We start from the raw sequence: 22,619 nt of genomic DNA, 5'->3' as shown, positions 1-22,619 counted from the left end.
AATGATTTGCTTATGCACACACACCCTTTGTTCACACACACCCACAACTTACACAAGGCTAGAACCTTGATTGTTGGTTTATTTTCATCTTGTACTATTGTAGATCTTTAGGAATGTTTGATACTTGTAGAAAATGCCTTATTACAATGTCACAATTATCACGTTCCTATTTTGTTAACCCTTTAAGTCTTGTGTGAAACTATTCCTTTTGGAACCACCATATTTACCCATGAATTACTAAAAGCTCGTCATATTACAATTGATTAATTAGAATGACTTAGTTTCACCAAAAAAATAACTTTAAAGGTAGGCCTTTATGATTTTTGTGGCCTTGTTTTTTCTCAACGCAGCTATAAGCTCAAGTTTTTAATCAAAGAAAAGTTCAAAGATCCCTTGAAAGTGCAACCTTTTGCTTAGGGTTGCCTTGACAATGCTCACAAAAAGGGTACTTTAGCTTATTGTTATCAAGTAGCAATTCAAAAGTTGGTACAAATTTGGAGTTTAACATCATCCTTTAAGAAAGAAAAAGCTTCTTGAGGCCATTCCACATGTGGATCAAATACTTGAAGTCATCTTGATTGTAATCATGTGAGGTTGTTGAGGCTTATTCAACTACATATTTGATGAAGCACATTGGAGTAGTCCATTCTTACAAACAAGGGCACTTAGTTTGCTCATTGGAGTGAATGTTGATGTGGGAAAATGTTAATGTGTGCTCTTTCTATCTCATTAGACCTTCTCTTTTCTCCATCCTACTTTTTTTGTTCTTGTCCTATGGGATTTGCCCGACAAGGACAGGAAAAACTCAAATGGTAGTAGTAAGAAGACCTTTATGTGAGGTGTTTTGAGAAGGGAAAAATGTGATTTTTCCAACTCCAACACCTTCTCATAGCATGCTAGGGGTAATTTCTTAGATAACGAGGGTTATGGTTCCTTTTAGGAAACTTAACCATTCATGATGCATTTGGGAAATTATCACTACTTGTACTATGGTGAGAGTCCTATATTTAATGCATGAGTGCTTGAATTAGTATTGAATGGGAGTGATGGTTTAAAGAGAGGCAAGTGATGAAAGGTGCAATGAACAATTGATCTATCCTTTCCACACTATGAGATATTGGCTTCATGAGTAACCAAATATCCTTTTTTGAGAGTATCGATTTAAAATTTTGCTCAATGAAGCAGTACTTTATTATAGTGAGTAATCGATAGTAAGAGGCTTTTTTTGTGGAGGGTTTCGAAAAGTGGTCATATTGTGTTCTAAGGATAATGTCATACAAGGTCATACATACAGACTTGACTAGACTTTCAAAGTAAAAATAGCCATAACACTAGTAATTAAAGTGACAAAATAACATGTCACACCATAGTCAATTCAATTGCAAGGCTATCAAAAAGTATCGCCTAGGCTACTGCTACTGTGACACTACCCTAAATGGAACATGGAGAGAATGTGAGATTGACGGCTTCACATGATGCATTGTCCTACTAATCATCTTGCTATATGCTTTTCTAAAACCCACCATTGTACAACTCCTCTCACCTTGATGTGTTGCAGCTCCTCACCTACCTTCTTGCCTGGCCGTTCTAGCGCAGCCCCTTAGGGTGATGCCACACGCAAACCAACGAGACATCAGCTTAGTCTTGTTTGTCAAAGTCTTCACGTGTGGCAACAGTTTCGATAAGTGAGGAATGACTTTCCTCTTTGGCACATGCACTGGAAAATACTAGTTTCCAATTACCACAGGTAATCTCTCTCTCTCTCCCTCTCGCATGCAAATGTATGCAGGCCACACACGTATAACAAGGGCTTGAAGTTCCCCTAGGTATCTTTTGTGAGGCCCCTTGTCCCTTTGGGCATATTCATCTTTCTCTACAACTTGTGACCATATCTACTCTGTATTGTGATTGGTAGACCCTGCCGCCATATATCTCTCATGCTCACGCTCCTTGTCTTTATAATTGTAGGTTGCATTTAGAACAAAATACCTGCTATCGTGTGTCCTCGCTATTCAACTCTGTGTGTGTGTGTGTGTGTGTGTGTGTGTGTGTGTGTGTGTGTGTGTGTGTGTGTGTGTGTGTGTGTGTGTGTGTGTGTGTGTGTGTGTGTGTGTGTGTGTGTGTGTGTGTGTGTGTGTGTGTGTGTGTGTGTGTGTGTGTGTGTGTGTGTGTGTGTGTGTGTGTGTGTGTGTGTGTGTGTGTGTGTGTGTGTGTGTGTGTGTGTGTGTGTGTGTGTGTGTGTGTGTGTGTGTGTGTGTGTGTGTGTGTGTGTGTGTGTGTGTGTGTGTGTGTGTGTGTGTGTGTGTGTGTGTGTGTGTGTGTGTGTGTGTGTGTGTGTGTGTGTGTGTGTGTGTGTGTGTGTGTGTGTGTGTGTGTGTGTGTGTGTGCGTGCGCGCGCGCGCGCGCGCATGTGCATGTGCGCGTGCGCGCTTAAGGCGCAGCTATTGTTGTGGCAAGACCTTTTTACTTTGTGCACAGAAAGATGTACTACATAATTTTTAAATTTGAAAATCATGGCATCATGTTTGCAGTGCATGAGCATTGATGTCTCCTTGGGCAGTTTAGGGGGAGAAGTGTTGGTGGCTCTATTTTGCAGAGGGACTAAACTACTACATTGGTTGCTATATGCAACATGCCATCTTGGAGTGCATTGTTTGCAGGTTATGTTGAACACAGGATATATGCAATAGTGTTGAATTTCCAAAAAAAAAAAGCTCATTGCATTAGACAATTGTGTTTGATAAGATGATGTTTCCTTAGCTTACATTGATAGACATCTATGTGAAATGTGATTTAGTCATGGAAGAACAAATTGTATAGGATTGGTTGTCACTTTAAAGTGCACTATCCTGGACTGCACTGTGTATAGTATGTACAAACTAGGTTTGAAGCAATAATGTTGAGCTATTTCAAACATATGCAACCCCATATGACAATTACAAGGTCTTAATGCGTTAATAATTAGACAATGAAAACGAATGATGAACATCTGTATGAACAGACACATGAAACAATATTCCATTAGAGAATTTGATGGAGCAACGTTTCATTTTCAGAGTTTCCTCTTTCATTTGGATAATAACACGTGTATGACCAATAATTTGCATTGGCCTTCACTAATACTTGTGGCTATTCACCAGACCATGTATTTATTCATGCCATCTGTCGCCCTCGTTGGGCATTGCTTTCCTTCCATTCCTCTGACTCCTTCAATATATCAAAGAAGTGCATGGTTGCAGGCACAAGTGGACTTGAATGCCCGGTTGGATGTGAAAAAAGTGGATGATGTCCCTAACTCTCAACTAAATACATCTGATTTGGACTCTGCATTATATCATAACTGCTCTTCTCTAGAGCAATATTCCTCTTTGCATCCATCCCAACTACCTGGGTCTACTACATTTCATTGTAGCCAGCCTCAGAGGCAGTTACTCCAATTGTTGCAACAAGACAAAGGAGGAATGATGCTAGTAGCCCTATTTCTACTCATGGCTATACACCCAATTATGATAATCAACCTCCCATTAATTGCCCATCAAACACAAATGCTAGTGACCCTCCAATCCATGAGACCATCACAGAGGATGGTAATGATGCTCCATCCAATGGCTCATCAAGAAGAGCTCATTGGGACCTTCGATCGATTGGCATCTTGAGTGAGTGTAAGAAAGCCTATGATGAGGGTAGGTTGGATGGTGGATTAATGAATTCTATTAAAACCAGAGGGGAACAGTGGAAAGACATTGCAAAAATGTGTGCAAGTAGACACATTTTGGTCACTACAAAGCAAGCATGCTTAAAATGGACAAGAATGTGGCCTACTTATTAGCAAATTAGTGACTGGGAGCGACATATTCCAAGTGAGAAAAGTAGTTACTTCTCCATGACTATGACGGCGCGGAGTGGAAGTAAGTGAACTTTAGGTCTCTCACTTTCAAGCGTGAGGTCTATGATGTGCTACATCAGCATTTTGGGAGAGAGCATTGTGTGAATCCTACGGCAGAGGTGGTTGACGCTTGCGATCCAATGCCCTCATGTACTTGAACAAGTATTATTTTGCCTTCTACATCTACTTAGAAGCTACCTTTTTATTAGTACATCTAAATTTTAGGTTGTGCCTTCTTGTGTGCATATGGCATTTTGTTTTTTTGCTTTTGCAATATGCATGTCTCTCCAATAAGCTACGATTTGTTTTCCTAGTAGGCACCCAAGCTAGTGGGAGGGTCCCCTTGACACCCTCCAATCCAAATACATCAGGGGAGACTCTTGTGACATCCTCAATAGGCATTCTAAGGAAGATCACGAAAAGGGTGTATGAGGTAGATGTGGGCCTGAAACCAGCTAGTGCTGATCTTCTTAAAGGAATGGAGCTAGTAGAAGGTGGGCGTGCCCAACGTCACCATGACAACACTCCATTACAGCGAGATTTACAATGAGAGTCAGTTCATGCAAAATTGCAAGCTGCAGATACTATTGCTTCATCAATAAAGGATGTGGCAAGTGCCATTCGCCAATTTGCAAATAGATTTTAAGAAAATAGATTTTCATTAGCCAATTTTTGTTTCTTTGTTAAGACAACTCTTCATGTTATGTATCCATCTCTATTCTTGCTATGTATTAGATCTTGTTATTGGAAACAATGGACTGCTACTTGTTATAATTGATGTTAGAAATAGGAACATAGAAGAGGATCTTGTTTCTTGAATTTGAGAAACATCTTGTGTGCCAGTTTCTTAAATCTATGAGCAAAAGATTCACTATAATTGAATATTATTTTGTCCCACTCATTACAATCATTCCCATTGATTAGTGTTAGCATATTGTGAGGTTACATGTCAAGAATAGTAGATTGCAAGTTTTTAATGTTTGTACTAGGTTGTTGTCCATGTTGTGGTTGTAAAGATCTTTGACTTCCTGGTTCTTAGACAGTTGTGTCTAATGTTTGAGGTACAATGCAAAATGATACTATGATGCCTATATGCATACCCATGGTACTCCTCACAAGTGCCATCACATTTTGGCAAGCAATATTTATAATTTTGTATTTCGGCCAAGGTTTCATGTTCTTGCCAAATCTATCTAAATGTTTCTAGCTTCAATCCTGAATCTGTGCTTCGTAGAAACATGATTAATTGATTGTGTCTTTTGAGCTCTATTTTGTGAACATGACATTTTGATAGATATAGTGTCTATGTCACTTTGAGAGGAGCATATACTAGCCGGTGCAATAATGTAATGTTGTAACAATCATGCTACTAACAATTGTCATTTTCCTATTTCATTAGTGTGCTTGATTGCAACACATGTGGACTATCATGATTTTGTCATATTCATTATCATGAAAGCCTTACTAAAATCAATTTTTGTAATTTGTAGGGATACTTCCACAAGACTATGTACATGAAGGGATGACTAGTGCTGTGGTTCCTTGGATAAGTACTAAGAAGAAAAATTTGCACTAGATGGGTTATTAGATCAGATATTGCTGTTCCTTGTAACATTATCTTTTTCATTATCAGTGATGAATTGTAGCATACGCTTACCATAGTGAAGAAGATCAAGCTCGCTCATGTCTCCAAGATTAATGTTCTGAATCTTCGTGGATTCTAGATTGCAACTACCTTTGTTTGTAAAGAAGATTTTGTTGGGAAATTAAGCTCACCGTGCCTTTTTACTAAGTTCGGGTGTGTGGGTGTGAATGCACCCTTCATTTGTTGTACTTCATATATATATTCAAGACCTAAAAGTGGTACACTAGTCTTTGTATTGAACATCAAGTGTCGTGCTCACTCTCTCACTCTACTGCTGTCAACTCTTTCCTCCTTCACTCTCAGCTCCGAAATCCTTACATCAAACTGGTATCAGAGCACACATTGTGCATGCTTCTAGAAGCTAGTGATGGGTGTCAGGACACATGATAGGCGAGTAAGAGCTTCAGGTGTTGCAGGTGTCACAGGAGCTTTAGACGCACTCAACGCTGAAAGGTGAGAAGGATCGAAGCCTTCTTGGAAGTGAGCTATGGTGGAGAGCAAGAGCAAGAAGGGAGAGAGACACAAATGGGAACTCCAACAACCACAATGTGTGGCCAGGCCTTCCTTTATTCAAACTGTTCACTAAAAGAATAAAGAATAAGTGACTGTGACGAGCGCTCGCCACCTACAGTGTGCAGTGGTAGGTACTATCAGTGTAGTAATACACGAGCAGCTAGGCGGAGGTGCCTTTACCCCCAACAACCTCCCTCTTAAAGGCGAATCTGCCCCTATGAGAGAGAAAAAGAAAAGGCAGTATAACATGTATACATGTACAGCAGGATGAGGAAAAAGATGTCATCTCATCTAATGCCCATCAATCTCTTGCGGAAGGCAAAGCACTCGATAGTGAGGCATTTCGTGAGCAAGTCTACAGGATTTTGCTCAGTCAGAATCTTAACAAGATCAACAGACCTGTCCTCAACGACCTTGCGAATAAAGTGATACCTCACCTCAATATGTTTCTTCTTTGCATGGAAGACCGGGGATTCTTGGCCAACTGAATGGCACTCATAGAATCCAAATGCAGTGTAGGCATAGTACCTGTCATACCAAGGTCTGCAATCAAATGGCCTAACTAGATAGCCTCCTTGCAAGCCTCTGTAGCTACAATATACTCGGCCTTTGTAGTAAAAAGAGTCATACACTTCTGTGCCCTAGACATCTAAGAGATAGCCCCTCCAGCATAAGTGAACACATAGCCAGAAGTGGACTTTCTACTATCTACATGTCCTGCATCATTAGAGTCAGTGTACCCCACGACTCCTATATCATGGCTGCCATAGCAAAGGCACATATCTATCGTGTCCTTCAGGTACCTCACGATACCCTTTATGGCATCCCAATGTTTCTTGCTAGGTGTAGCCATGTAGCATGCCACAACCCCAACTATAAATGTTATATCTGGACGGGTGGCTATCATGGCATACATAAGATTGCCCTCTGTTGATGCATAGGGAATCTTGGCCATCTTCTCCCCCTGCTCATTTGTCTGCAAACAATCGGCCTGTGAAACCTTCACATAAGAAGGTAATGGATAGCCAATAGGCTTAACATGCTGCATTCAGAAGCGCTCAAGAACTTTATGAATGTACACCCTCTGTGACAGATAGAGTAGTCCCCTAAGATCTATCGCGCGTAATTCGCATACCAAGTATATGAGAGGCATGTCCTAGATCTTTCATCTCAAAGCTCTTTTTGAGCTAAGCCTTAAGAGCATCTAGTTCCTCATGAGCTATCCTTACTAAAAGCATGTCATCCACATACAGTACCAAAATCAGTGAAGAACTGTCACGGGCTTTCTTCGTGTACAAGCACGGATCCATAGCACTGCAGCTATAGCCCTGTGATTGCATGAGCGCATCAAACTTATGGTACCATTCCCTAGGTGCTTGCTTCAAGCCATATAGACTCTTCTTGAGCTTGCACACTAGGTGTTCCCTGCCAAGGTCTCCAAAGCCCTTAGGCTGCTCCATGTAAATCTCATCATGCAAGTCCCCATGTAGAAAATTCGTTTTGACATCCATCTAGTATAAGTCCAGGTCAAGCTATACAACCAAGGCCAAGACTAAGCGTAGGGTGGTCATCTTGACCACATGAGAAAAGACTTCATCAAAGTCAACACCATGCTCCTGCTTAAAACCCTTAGCAACTAATTGAGCCTTGTATGCCGACTTGGGGTGTCCAGGGGTACTTTTCAACTTGTACACCCACTTGCATGGCAAAGCCTTCTTACCCTGAGGTAAGGAAACCAAATCCCAAGTCTTATTCTTATGCAATGAGTCAAGCTCAGACTGCATAGCCCTCTCCCAAGAGTGAAAATCACCCCCGTGCATAGCCTCATCATAAGTAAGAGGATCTCCTACATCTGTATAACCATTACATAATCCATAGAGGGCGCAAAACGGTCAGGAGGTCATCTATCTCTAGTAGAATGCCTCAACCTAAGCTCTGCTACGTGATCGATATTCTATCTAACATCAGCATGTCTAGCATCTGGGCCATGAGCATCAAGTGATGTTGTGCGCTGTCTAGCTGGCCGTGGAGCGGGTTGAACAGGAGCAGGTGGCTCCTCCTGAAAGTTGACTCTGCATACCTCAACCACTTTCTCAAGCTGCATATGCATTTTTTCCTCATGAAAGATAACATCATGGTTGCGGATCACTTTCCGCACCTGTGGATCCCATAGACGGTAACCCATCTCTCCTGCATCTCCATAGCCAGTGAAAATGCATTTGATACTTTTAGGATCCAGCTTATTGCATTTGTCCTTGGACACATGGCAGAATGCCTCACATCCAAAGACACACAAATGATCATAAGACGGGGGCTTGCCTGCCCATGCCTCCTCTGCAACCTGAAAGTCAATGCCACTGCTAGGAGACCTATTAATGAGATGCAATACAATTGTAACTGCCTCAACCCAAAAGTGTTGCAGTAAGCCAGCCTGGCTAAGCATGCTACGGACCCTTTCCTGAATGGTCCTATTCATGCATTTAGCCATACCATTCTAGGGTGGGGTGTAAGGGGCAGTCAACTGATGCTTAATACCCTGCTCATCACAAAATTACTCAAAAGCACATGATACATACTCACCCCCATTATCTGACCTTAGGCATTTGAGCCTTTTTCCAAACTGGTTCTCTGCCAATGCAAGCCAACGTTGAAATGTGTCTAAGACATTGGATTTTCTCTTTATGGGATAAGCCCAAACCTTATGTGAGTAATCACCTATGAAAGTAACAAGGTACTTTGCCCCACCAAGTGACTGACAGGGCATGGGCCCACATACATCTGAGTGCACAAGAGCCAAGGGCTCACCCATGCGTTTCTTACAAGACTTTTTATGCGTATTTCTAGTCTGCCTGCCATACAAACAATGATCACAAGAATCAAAATGCGAAGAGTCAAAAGGCGGAAGATACTCCAAAGCACGGAGCATTTTCATTCCTTTAAGAGACATATGCCCCAAACAAGCATGCCAAAGGGATACATGGGGAATAGAACCCACAGACAAAACATGATCCAATGTAGCTCTTGATACAAGTAAGGGATAGAGGATGCCAGACTTGGCACCTCTTGCAAGTACAAGTCAGCCACGAGTAATCTTCCATGCAGAGTCTCCAAAAGACACAAAATACCTTGCATCATCAAGCTGTCTAGCTAACATAAGGCTACGAGTCAACATAGGTATATGGCGTACATCATGCAAAACAAAAGAACTTCCAGAAGGAAACTGCAGCCTAACATCCAATGCCCACAATGTCAAGAGACCTATCATCACCAAGACGCACAGAACCTGACATGGTACGATAGGTATGAAACGAATCTCGACAAGGTGTCACATGAAAGGACGCACCCGAATCCAAGAGCCAACACTATGCATACATAGAATGTATTTGAGAAGCCTGTAAGGCATTGCATGAAGAAGATGCAAGTATGTAATCATCATCTGAATCAGTGGCCTGCATGATGACATTAATCTCTTCTATCTTCACATTGGACTTTGTAGGTACAATACTATGCTCAAAAGACTTTTCCTACACTTTTTCTTTTCCCTTTTCCTTGCGCTTATCATCGCGCATTTTATGGCATTGCGGCCTAATATGTCTTGCTTTCCAACAATAATGACAGCTAAGATCAGACTTCCATCCATGAGACTTACTGCAACCACGTGACTTGGACCTGGACTTCTGAGAGTCCCTGCCCTTATGATCATTATCATGCCTGCCATTTCTGCCACCTCTAACGGTCAATGCATGTAAAGAGCGGGAAGCATCATTGTTTCTCCTGTTGATTTCCTCAGTCAATAAAGCACTCTCAACATCTTTGATTTCAGTCTTACAAGCTTGTTCATGCATATGGCAGTACGGAAGACATCCCATGATTCATGCAAGGTGCCAAGTAGGAAAAATAGGTGCAAGTTGTCTATGAACTCAATACCCTATGACCCAACAGACACTTCATGATAACATGAAATTGACTGAAATGAGATGAAAGGGAGGTCCCCTCCTTCATGCAAAGGTCCATTAAACTGCTTCAGCCAATACATCTGTGATGCGAGACTCTACTGCACATAGAGCTCCTAAATCTTCTCCCATAAATCCCATACGCTCTGATTTTCATCTTCGGCAAAATTATGATGGACTTCTTCTGAGAGTGACAAAATAATGGTAGACTTGCATAGCTCATCAACTTCCATCCAAACATCATCATCCATATCCTCAGGTTTAACACCCTTGAAACGCAAGGGTTTAATCTATAACTTCTGCACCAAAATCTGCCATATTTGGGACTTCCAATGTCCATAGTTGGTACCATCAAACTTGGCAATGTTAAAGAGTGTTATATCTTTCAGATGACCAACCATACTATCCCAAATCAAAGCAAAAAAAAGAAAAATTGTAGGTTGTTGTAATTAGCAGAAAATGCACTAAAACCACTGCTAAAATTGGCTGAAAGGGCAAAACCACTGCTAAAATCAGCCCACTACAAACAAACTGCAGACATAAAGCTCTCAAGAGAGTAAATGCATGTAATTGTCCCACAAGCTCAAGCTCATCTATAAATAAGACTCTGTGTACATCGAATATACCAAGAGGCTCCCACTGGAAGTGAAGTCAGATGCAAAGAGAGCAAGCAATGCTCTAATACATCAAATACATAGCATCAGACATGCCAAATCCCAGTAGAGTACATCCGGAGCATAAATCCCAAGCTATCTCATGCCCATAAAGCATAAGCTTGAAAGCATTCAAAGAGCATGTAACTGACAACCACATGTAACTGACAACCAAATGTAATGCCTAGTAGATCCAAAATGCTCAAATACATTTGAAGATGAAGCTCCAAGTAACTATCAAGCATGGGCAAACCAAGTGGCATTCATATCTGACCAAAGAATAAATGCAAGAGGCCTAAATGTCAAGTAGTGACAATAGGCATAGACATGTCCAAAGCATGCCAACTGAAGCCAAATACCAATGAAGAACAACCAAATCGAAGCTTAGTACAAGCTCAAAAGCATTCCGGAACCAAAGATAACCTCGATGTTGTACCCTAAAGGTCAATACTTCATTGCATATCCCAAAGACATAGCCCGAAACCAATAGGCATAACCAAACATGAGATAATAGGCTTTAGCCCACTGTGGTATAGCAGTGATTTACTGTTCAAAACTGAGTATTTTCAGTAAGAAAATCAATCCAAAATGATGGCATAACATGTGCCTTGCATCCCCCAAACAATCGGGCATCAACAGGTACCAAACCAGTTAAGTAGAAGTGCCCAAACAAGCATAGCATTAGATACCAATGTTACTTTTGCATAACATGACTATGGGACTACTGTAAAAAGTACTAGGAATGTACAGATTAGACCCAAAACTGATGCCAATGATCAAGGAAGCTTCAATCAAAGTTAGATACCAATGTTACTTTTGCATAACATGACTATGGGACTACTGTAAAAAGTACTAGGAATGTACAGATTAGACCCAAAACTGATGCCAATGATCAAGGAAGCTTCAATCAAAGTTAGAGACCATTGCCAAGTGCATTGCCAAGCCCGAAGAAGCATGACATAGCCATCAATGAGGAGTAGGTGAGCTGTTGTAGTGTGATATCCAAAATAGCCAAAAAAATGGCGCAAATTTGCTGAACCCTTCTTCTGCTCCTGTGCATCCACGTGACCTCAATGGTAGTCGTTGGAGGCTCCGGGGGGTGCCCATGGAGGCCCACAACAAGCCTCAAGTGCCCAAATGCAAGAGGGAGCAAGATCCAAGCTCCAAGGGTTTGAGCTATGGGTGCCCTATTTGACTGCAACATGAAAACTAAAGAAAAACACTAAAAGAACACTTCAATACCTCTGTAGCAATGCCCTGAGAGTGCCTCAATAGGCCGGGAAGGTGCTCGGGAAGCCAGGGAGTGACGAGACCTCAGGAAGATTAGCTATGGCTGCTAGAAAGGAGACCCAATGCTATAGGTATTTGAATGGAAGCTAAGAATGCCACGAACCAAGCTCCAGAAGTTGGGAAGCCTCACTCTAATACCAGTTGAAAGGTGAGAAGGATCAAAGCTTGTTTGGAAGTGAGCTATGGCGGAGAGCAAGAGCAAGAAGAGAGAGAGACACAAATGGGAACTCCAATAACCACAATGTGTGGCTGGGCCTTCCTTTATTCAAACTATCACTAAAAGAATAAAGAATAAGTGACTATGACGAGCACGCACCACCTGTAGTGTGCAGTGGCGGGTATTGTCAGTGTAGTAATACATGGGCGGCTAGGCGAAGCACCTTTACCCCCAGTAGGCAGGCAATAGTTCATAGGTCACAGGCTGCTGCAAGAGACACGTTGTAGGCAACCAGGTTGCAGACGACCAGGCCAAGCAGACATGCAATCGGGTTCAATGACAAACATGGTGACAAGCTATAGACATGACCGCCAAGACGCGACGACCTGATGGGCAGCGGCAGATATGAAACGGGAAGTCAATATTTTTTTAATCTTTTTTTTTTCAATTTCGTCTCCCTTCTCTACTAGACGTTCATGTATACAAGAACAGAATACAAATCTATATACATCTACTCTTGGAAAATTGGGGCTTTTCCCGAATTTGGGGACTTTAATGTAGAAGTGGACAATCTGACTCAGAAATTGCAAAAGTGGTGCGCATTTGCCCGTGAAATTTTGGGGCTTTTTCACATTTCAGTGAAATTTCTTCAATTTCAATTAAATTTGTGCACACCAAACCCAAGAAATTTGGGGCTTTTGCAAAATTTCATCAATTTGTGTAATAATTGCCTAGTATATGCACTTGGGTACTTGAATTGATGTAATATGAATGGATTATCCTCTAAAATTTTTTGGACTTTTGATCCAAATTATCAACTTTTGCTCAAGAATGCCTTTGGAGCAGAAATTGCAATGAAATTTTGGGAGTTTTACATGTATCTAGTGGCTTGGTCTCTAAATGTGTCAGATATTGCTTGAGGAGTGCATCAAACAATATTTTTGAATTGTGAAAATATATTTGCATATCTAAAATTTTTGCAATCTTGGGATTTTCATTGCTACTTGGTACTCTTGTGTGCTGTGGTCACTTGTGTCACATTTGGATTTGCCTTTGGTGACTGGTTAGTCAATTTGGGACTACAAATTATGGCTAGAAATAGTGACAACATTAATCTTTTGCGCATTAAGATGCTTGAGGGTGCACATAATTTTGCAATTTGGCAAAAACAATGCTATAATGTCTTGGTGTAGAATAAACATGTAAAGCCCATCAAAACAAAGGGAATCAAACTAGTAGACATGGAACAAGACAAGTGGAATGACGTGGATAAGTTTGCTCACTCTACCATTGAGCTCTCAATGTCAGACAACTTGCTCTTCAACATTGAGAAGCTGAATTCAACATATGCAATGTGCCATAGGCTTGAAGAATTGTATGCTCAGAAAAGTGCAGCCAACAAGGTTTATTGGCTGAAAAAACTAATGGATTTTCACATGAAAGAGGGTACAACCATGTTTGTATATTTGAATGAGTTTAACTCAATTTTCAGTCAACTGATTGCTTTGGATTTCCATATTGATGAAGAGTTCAAAGCTACTTTCTTGCTATGCACTTTGCCTGAAAGTTGGAATACTTTCAGGACAACTTTGAGTAATTTGAATGCTCAGCTATTACTCTAATGTGGAGAGTTATTTGCTTATGGAAGAACTCAATAGGCAAAATAACTCAACAAACAAGTCTTCAAATGCATTATACACTAGAGGAAAATTTCAGCATAAGAGGGGTTCTGAAAACACAGCATGCAGCAAATCTCATGGAAAGAATGTGGAGTGCAAAATGGTGTTGCATCATGTTAACAGATTGTGGTGAACCGTCATGCTTCCAGGAAGCAATGGATAGACAAGATAGTAAGAAATGGCAAAAAGCAATGCTATCAAAAATGGAATCTCTCATGGAGAATGGCACTTGGGATTTGGTACATTTACCAAAAGGACAAAAAGTGCTACCCTACAAATGGGTTTACAAAACGAAAGTCACTTCTGGTTCTTTGCCCAAGTGCAAGAAGGCACACTTGGTTGCTAAAGGGTACAAGCAAGAACACGGAATTGATTTTGATAAAATATTTTCTCTCGACTTTGCAAACCATCTTGGGCTTAGTTGCATCTAAGGACATGGAACTCATATAGATGGATGTAAAACCCGTGCCTTCTTACATGGTGATCTACATGAGGAAATCTATACGCAACAGCCTGTCAATTTTGTTGCAAAGGGAAAAGAGCACATGGTATGTAAACTCAACAAAAATTTATATGGGCTAAAGCAAACACCACGAGAATGGTATCGCAAATTTGATACATTCATGCAATCTCAGGGATTTCATCGTTCTCAAGTTGATCACTACTTATATACCAAGAAGGGACCAGATGGCAGCCTTATTCTCTTAGTTCTATATGTGGATGACATGTTAATTGCAGGCAAGGATGTTCATGCCTTGGACTCCTTCAAGTAAAGTCTACACAATAGCTTTGATATGAAAGATCTTGGTGAGGCAAATCGCATTCTTGGCATGCGTATACTCAGAGAGAGATCAAAGAGTCTTCTTTATCTGTCACAGTAGGACTATATTACGAAAGTTCTACAATGTTTCAATATGGAGGGGGGGAAGCTATTAGTGTACCTTTACCTCCATATGTGAAACTTAGGGTAGATGACAACCCTACATTAGATGATGAAAAGGTTAAAATGGCCAAGATTCCCTATGCTTCAGCTATTGGTAGCTTGATGTATGCTATGGTTGCTACACGTCCTGACATTGCATTTGCGATGGGAGTGGTTAGCACATACATGGCATATCCTGGAAAAAAGCATTGGGAAGTAGTGAAGGGTATCATGAGATACCTTAAGGGCACAAAGGATTTGTGTATCTACTTTGGTAAGCAGAAGTGATCTGTTGTCGATTTCATGGATGTAGACTATGCTGGCCATCCTAACTCCAGGAAGTCTACTTCAGGATATTGTTCATGTTCACAAGAGAAGCAGTCTCTTGGATATCTAGGCTACAAAAGTGTGCTACATTTTCTACTACAGAGGCAGAATATGTGGCTGCCACAAAGGCATGCAAAGAGTCTTTATGGCTTTCACATATAGTGAGAGAGCTTGGGATCACAGAGGTTCCTATCCTCCACTATGATAGTGAGAGTGCTATCATGCTAGCATGGAATCATGTCTTTTACGCAAAGATAAAGCACAAACAGGTGAAGTATCACTTTATCAGGGATGTACTTGATAGCAAAGGCATTGAGCTTGTCAAAATACATACAAATGATAATCCTGTAGACCTTCTTACGACGGGTCTTCCAGTCGAGCGGTTTTCTCATTGCCACCAAATGATGGGGTTTGGATAGTATATGTGTCTTTCTGTTTTGTACATGCATAAACTTAGCTGATTCTTTCCTCTACCTTCAAGCATGTTGCCTTTAGGTGGGAGGTTGTTGGGAATAAAGGCTCACCGTGCCTTTTTATTGAGTTTGGGTGTGTGGGGTGTGAATGCATGCATATATATATATATATATATATATATATATATATATATATATATATATATATATATATATAGAGAGAGAGAGAGAGAGAGAGAGAGAACCTAAAAGTGGTGCACTAGTCTTTGTATTGAACATCAAGTGTCGTGCTCACTTTCTCACTCTACTACTCTCAACTCTCTACACCTTCACTCTCAACTCTGAAATCCTTACATCAGTTTTGGTATATATTCGCAATATCAGATTTTGAAGGCTTGTTGGAATGGAAGTATGTTTGTTGGATTGCATTTGCAATGTAGGGTGATGTGTCTCAGCTTCCATCACACTTGTAAATTGATGGTTTATTCCTACATGGGTGAGAGCAGTCTTTGTATTCATGCACTTGGAGTGCAAGATGCAATGTCTCAACTTCCCTCGCACTTGTAAAAATGATGGTTTATTGCTGCATGGGTGAGAGAAACCTCTATGTTTGTTGGCAGCAACACAATGATATTCCATAATGAGCATGCAGTGGTAGTGGTGTTTACTAGAACAAGCATGCATATGAAAATATGCATTGTAGAATGTCAATTACATGTACAATGCACAATGCACCAACATATTACATCAAACAAAAAAGAGCGGCCATGACAATGGAATATATCTTGTTGGTGAAAGAAGATTATATGCATACGCACTAGAAAGTCCCGTGTATGGTCTTCCATTAGAGATGAAAATTTCAGGTTGATAGCTTTGATTTTTAGTTCTTGATGGTCAATAGTGCAATGCAAAATGCCCAAACTATATGACTAAGAGCAACATCCTCTACACTTATTGGCAGCAAAACAAGGAAATATATGAAATTGAAGATGCAATGGCAATATTGTTCTATGGAAATGAACATGTAGTGGCAATAGCATTTAGTGGAACAAACATGCATATGCTTAAATATGCTCTAGTGTTTTAGCACATTTTGGGATTACAATTGTAGTGTACAGTGGATCATCATATCCCATGAAAGAAATAAAGGCTAACATGAGAATGGTTTCCATCTTGTTGTGAAAAGATGATTATATGCATTTGGACAACAGGATGTCAGATGTTTGGACTTCAAGCAGACGTGCTTTTTTTTAAAGCAAAACTGTTGGTTTTTCATGCACACATGATGGAAAACCTTTGTGAATCTAGGAAGCATAACAATGGGTGAGATAATAGCATATTGGCCAGGATAGAAATCCCTTTTGCTTGACATCAAATAAGCTGACCCATAAATTTCTATGTATGCCTATGATGATGATAAACTTTTCTTCATTCAATATAGCTTGATTTTGTTACTGAAACTATACCAAGGTATTTGCAACAACTTATATTGGTACACCTTGAGATTGTCTATGAGAAGTTGGTTGATTGCTAAAGTGCACTATAAGTGCAAGCAATAGAAGATTGTCATTGGTGCAAGTGTCTTTTGCAAGGATACCTATTGGTTTTTCAAGTAGCCATATCTGGAAACCTTGGGAAACTAGGAAGCAAGAAATGGATCAAATAAAATCGGATTATTTGGGATAGTTAACTACAATGTAAACTATGATGTTGATGAACTTGTTTTCATTCAAAACAGCTGGCACCAATAATGGTGATCATTGCATTGTGTTGGCAGTAATTTATGATGATACAACTTGACATAGATTATGAGTAGTTGGCTTGTTACTATAGTCTATTGTAATTGCAAGCAGAAGTGCACAGTCTTTGTTGTGTGTAAGTTTCTCAAGAAAACCTATTGTATGATATGATGACATTTTGGGATACCTCAAAGAAACCATGAAATTGCAAAAAGGGTCAAGTAATATGATATCATATCAAGGCGAGGTAGAGAGTTTGTGGCTTGATCAAAGTGAAGATTGTTTGAGGTAGACTAAAATGGAGCAAAGCATTGTCCTCAATAAGATAACTAGGACACTTCATGGAATTGAAGCGTTGGACAAAGCTCAAGCTCATGGAGCCAATAATTGTGCAAATCTATATTTGTATGTTGTAACTAATATTAGAGGATCTATTTTGCCTTTCTTGGGTTCTCTTTTCTGTTGTTGAGTTGTTCTTTAGAACTATATATCTTGCAATCTCGCACTGTCATATTAGAGGATCTATATGAAATCACCAAAGCTAAATGGCAAATGGAGATATAGACACCATTCCCAAAGGTTGCATATCTTTTGAAGGGTGATGAAGAGTTATGATACTGGAAACACAACAACTTTGTGACTGTTGGAGGATATTGAGGCTCAAGCACGGCACATGATGAGCTCTAACTAGTAGTAGCATAGCAGGAGACAATTTTCATACCAATTTTCTTAAGTCTTACATCTTAACTAAATGTTTGAAATACCAGGGCTTTAAGAGAGCTGTTGAAACTAGCCAATAATATGAGATTAACTTACGCTAATATCTTAAGTAGCTAAACTAGCATACTCACAAGGACAGCCAGATAGACAGCAATAAGGTCAGAAACACAAGCAGCATGTAGAAGAGTGGACAAAATGGGCAGGGCTACCTACTTGGAGGCCAACCAGGCATGTGCATAGTAGGCAACTGACAAAAATCCAGGGGCCTTACCAAGCTTTTCTTGTATGTGTTAGAAGTGCACTAAATCCTAGTCTAGCATAAACAAAAGAGTCAAAGAAGTGTACATGTGACAAAAATTTGGAAATAAGAGAGTACACTTTACAAATATCCCTCCTTTGTAGCTCATGCTTTACTTTATCCTTCATTTGTTAGCCAACCAAATGGAATTAAAAGTAACAAGCCCTTGAAGTGGCCAATAATTGGACCCCTCTGTACGGTGGTCTTCATGTATGTAGATTGTGATTGCAAAAGTATATGAGCTAGTAACCAAGGAGAGAACCAAAGAAGTACAATTTGCACACTGTATTTGGAAGTTGTTGATTCAATATGTGGAATAGTTAACTTGCCAAAAGCATGATGCCAATCTCAAAACTTAATCATGACAAGGTCAAAGAAACTTGATACAAAATGCAAATGTTTATGTGATCAAGCATAATGCAGATGGTGAATAGTTACATAGTCCATAAGAGCTTCGCGCATTCGTAAAGCTTCAAGTTGTTGTTGTGGGGAAAGATACAAATCAACATCCTCAGGTGGGTGCACAAAAGGATTGTCAACAAGTGGATCATTGAGATCAATACGTCCTCTTTCCTCCTCCTCCTCCTCATCATGTTCTAGCAATATATTATGAAGAATGCAACAAGTGTGAATTAACTTTGGTAAAAAATCAATATAAACATTAATGTTTTTTTTCTTAGTATAACCACTTCTTTTTCAATCTAACAAAGGCTCTCTCTGCAACTATGCATGTGGTGGATAATCTGAAATTGTAATCATTTCTTTCCGAAAATGTAAGCTCATTTCTTTGAAATGGAATCATAAGCCATGGGAGCAAAACAAAGCCTCCATCTCCGACCATGTACTCTCTTATTTGAATTTCAGCAAAATGAAAAGGAGGACTTATCCATCTGCCTTGCCCTTGGCACAGTTGGAAGAACCTTGACATGGCCATCCAATATTCACATTCATGAAGCGCATGTTTGCATCTACAATACCTTGCATGATCATACGATACTTTCCATATTGATAATACCAATCGGCATTGCTCTCATCAGGAGGCATTTCAATTTGAAAGTGAGTGCTATCAATCGCACCACAAAAATTTGGGAATCCTTGCAAAGCATGAAAACCTTCCTTCACCCCATTCAATTCCCCTTCTTTGATAGGGCAAGGAAGGAAATAGGAAGCATTCCTGCGAATGGAGATCACAAAATCTTGCACTATTTTGTGCACTATGGAGCAACCACAACCAAAGTGCTCCGAAACATCTAGTAGTCACATCTCGGAGGCTAGACACAATACTGCAATTGCGACTTTTCTTTCAACAGAAAATACACACCCTGGGACCCTTCGAAGTGAGAGTGGGATGTCTCCTTGTTGTAAGTCATCACGAAACAAATCTCTCACTTATTGGAAAATTTGTAGGGGCATTTTAAAAAGTTGACGAAATCTTTCGTTGAAAATATGAGCATAATGAAAATAATGGTTCCACCAAATTATTGATGACCGAGTCCATACATACCACATGATTGGCTCTCTAGAGGGTAGTTGTGAAGAAGCAACCAATGATGTGTAGTGCTGGCTCTAGCCCATAAGAGCAGTTGGAAGGACATAAGAAGTTATGTTTCATCTTCCTCCTCCTCTATGCTCTACAGAATAGTGCAAGTGCATAACTCCTAGATTTTACTAGCAATTGCGAGTAGGGAAATCAAAGATTGCAGTAGAGGGAGAAGAGTAGACTCCTCACAAGTGACATGCACAGGAGAAGTATCCTCATTGTCCACAAGTTTGTGGGCTTGGTAGATTGATATGGTGTATTTGATGGTTTGGTAGCTACTGTGAGATGCTTAAAAACATAAAAGGATGGGACTCAATAGCAGCAGAATGAAGTAGAAGGATTGTCAAATTACACGTAGAGTTTTTGAAGGAGAAGGAGATGCCTTGGAGTTTTTCCACCCAAGATGCAAAGAGAGATTGAAGAAAGAAAGAAAAAAAAATAGTATTAAAAAACGGGCAACAAGAGCAACAAGCTGTGAATGGTAGAGAATAGAGAGCACCATGTTTTTTGTTGGTGATTTTCTTGGTATTTTTGGGCAATAAATACCGTTTGGTGCAGGTGACCTTCTTTATCGACAATAGTGGGTGCCTTTGCAAAGTCATAGATATATGTGTCATGTCCTATTAAAAAAAAGGTCTTACTAGTCAAAGTTACCCTCATGTGGCATCACTCTTAACTTAGCTCTAATCTTCACAACTTCTCTAATTGGCTCTCAACCAAACAACATGTGGGTGGTTGTCTGGTGGCTTGGCACCAAGGTGCAACTGCAACAAGGAGGTTGATGATTTGGTTGATAGGCATCTCCATGAAGGGTGGCTATCGAGTGGCGCCACTATGCCAGCAGTTATCTCCACTTTACAGCTTTTGTAGCACCAACAATGCAGGATTGTTGCTAATGGGGTTGTACCTCAAGTGGTTTGAGCATGTGGGTCTATACATGGGTGTGTGAGTTCAAATCTTAGCACCAACAATGCATGACTATTACCAATGGGGTTGTAGCTCAAGTGGTTTGAGCATGTGGGTGTGTGAGTTCAAGCCTTGGATAGGCCTCAAACATATCCTTCAAATTTCAAACCTTCCACAAGAAAACAAAACAATGAAAGATCAAGCTTGATACAACCATATGAGAGTATAGAGCTAAAATTTTATCACAAAAGCTATAAATACCGCATGAGTCCACATGTGGTGGATCTCTTTGAGCATTAAGGGTTTCCACAATACTTAAAAAGTTGTTTCCTTCATGAAGGATATATTCAATTATCATGTCTTTTAGAAACTCAATGTGATTTCAAAAAGAAACGAAAAAAGAATGTGTTCCCATCATCGTTCGAGTCTTACAAGTTATGAGTTGGGTCAACTACAAAAGCCATAGAGCTAAGTGTTGTCCTTATGATAGATATATGCCAAGGTTCATGGTTCAACTTTGCTATGGCAATGTTTCTTTGAAATTGAAATAAGTTAGGGTCTAGTTTTCTTTGAGGGTTGAACCATTTAATCAACCTTGCAACATGTACCACAATTAGTCCATGTGATCAAGTCGCAAACTAAAGTATGTTTTCTTTGCCAACATGGTCAACATTGCACATGCAAGGTCCGAATATAACATTATACCTTAACCATAAACATTTAAAACAAATGCAATGTTCTTTGCTTTCATTCCATCTATTGTATGTTATTTTCCTTTGGGTATTTAAATTGCATGCATTGGTGTATTAACTTTTGTGCACCTTCCTTGTAGTTTGTTGAAGAGGCCACTTATAGAGGGCCGCCTACTGATCATTCTCTCTTTCTTCATTATGATTATTAAGTCCATGAGAACCTATCTCTCTAGCATGCAATCCACCTCTTGACGACAACATATTACAATGATTTGGATGCTATTGGCATTCATGGATAATATGAAATTGTTTGACTTTGAGCATCATATCATGTTCTTAACTAGCATGGGTAATTTCCACTAGCTTCTAATCTCATCTCACCACATGCCCTAGAATGGTATTCACTTTGATATGTGGTATATAAAACCACTCTCCATCCATTGGTGGCCAAAGTACTAGCCTTGGTGCACGAAGGATCACATGTACTTCTAGTCATTTTTTCAAGTAACTTTGTTTGCACATCTACTCTGCATTTTCACACCTCACAAAGGGAGGATACCCAAGTAATTGTTAATAGTGAAATCTTGTATTTTCCCAATGGAAATGAAGGTTGCAATTTCTATTCTCCACCTTGTAATTGGTTGCTCATATGCACTTGTTTCAGACTAGTTTGGTTGTGAGGTGACCACCATGTCAAGGATGTCATTAGATGGCTAATGATTGTAACCGAGATTCAACCTACAAAGGATGGAATGGATAAATTTCAAGGCTTTCCAAATTGCATGGATACTATTGATTGCCCCCACATTAAAATGGAAGGCCAATGAATGAATTGGCAATGAATTAGTGTGATTGGATAGGAAACTACACTGTGGCTTTACATGATATAGTTAACATAAACTTGTGCTTCCTTGATATGTACACAAGTTTTCAAGGCCTACAAATAGTAAAAGAGTTGCCAAATAGCTCCTTATTTCTATTGGCACAAGCTATTTGTCAACTCAACGGCCTCTCCTTTTGTAATACATTTGAGAATGCATAATAGGAGATAGGGGTCTTTATGAGTTTATGTGGTTGCTTATTCATTTTTAAGAACCATACCATGCTTCACAATCATGCTACAAATTTTGATTGGGATTCTCTCAAATGGTAACTGAGCATGTCTTTGATCAATTAAAAAATGCTTAGTGAATCTTAGCTAGAGTCATAAAGTATCTTGATGTTTGCAAGGTCCAAAGGTCGTTGTTTTGTGTTATATGTCACATGACACAACCATTTGGATCATG

Source organism: Lygodium microphyllum, chromosome 13 (assembly GCF_053477565.2).
Source record: "Lygodium microphyllum isolate KBCC chromosome 13, Lygodium_microphyllum_v1.1.10, whole genome shotgun sequence".
Lineage (NCBI taxonomy): Eukaryota > Viridiplantae > Streptophyta > Polypodiopsida > Schizaeales > Lygodiaceae > Lygodium > Lygodium microphyllum.
Note: the sequence above shows the minus strand (reverse complement) of the source record.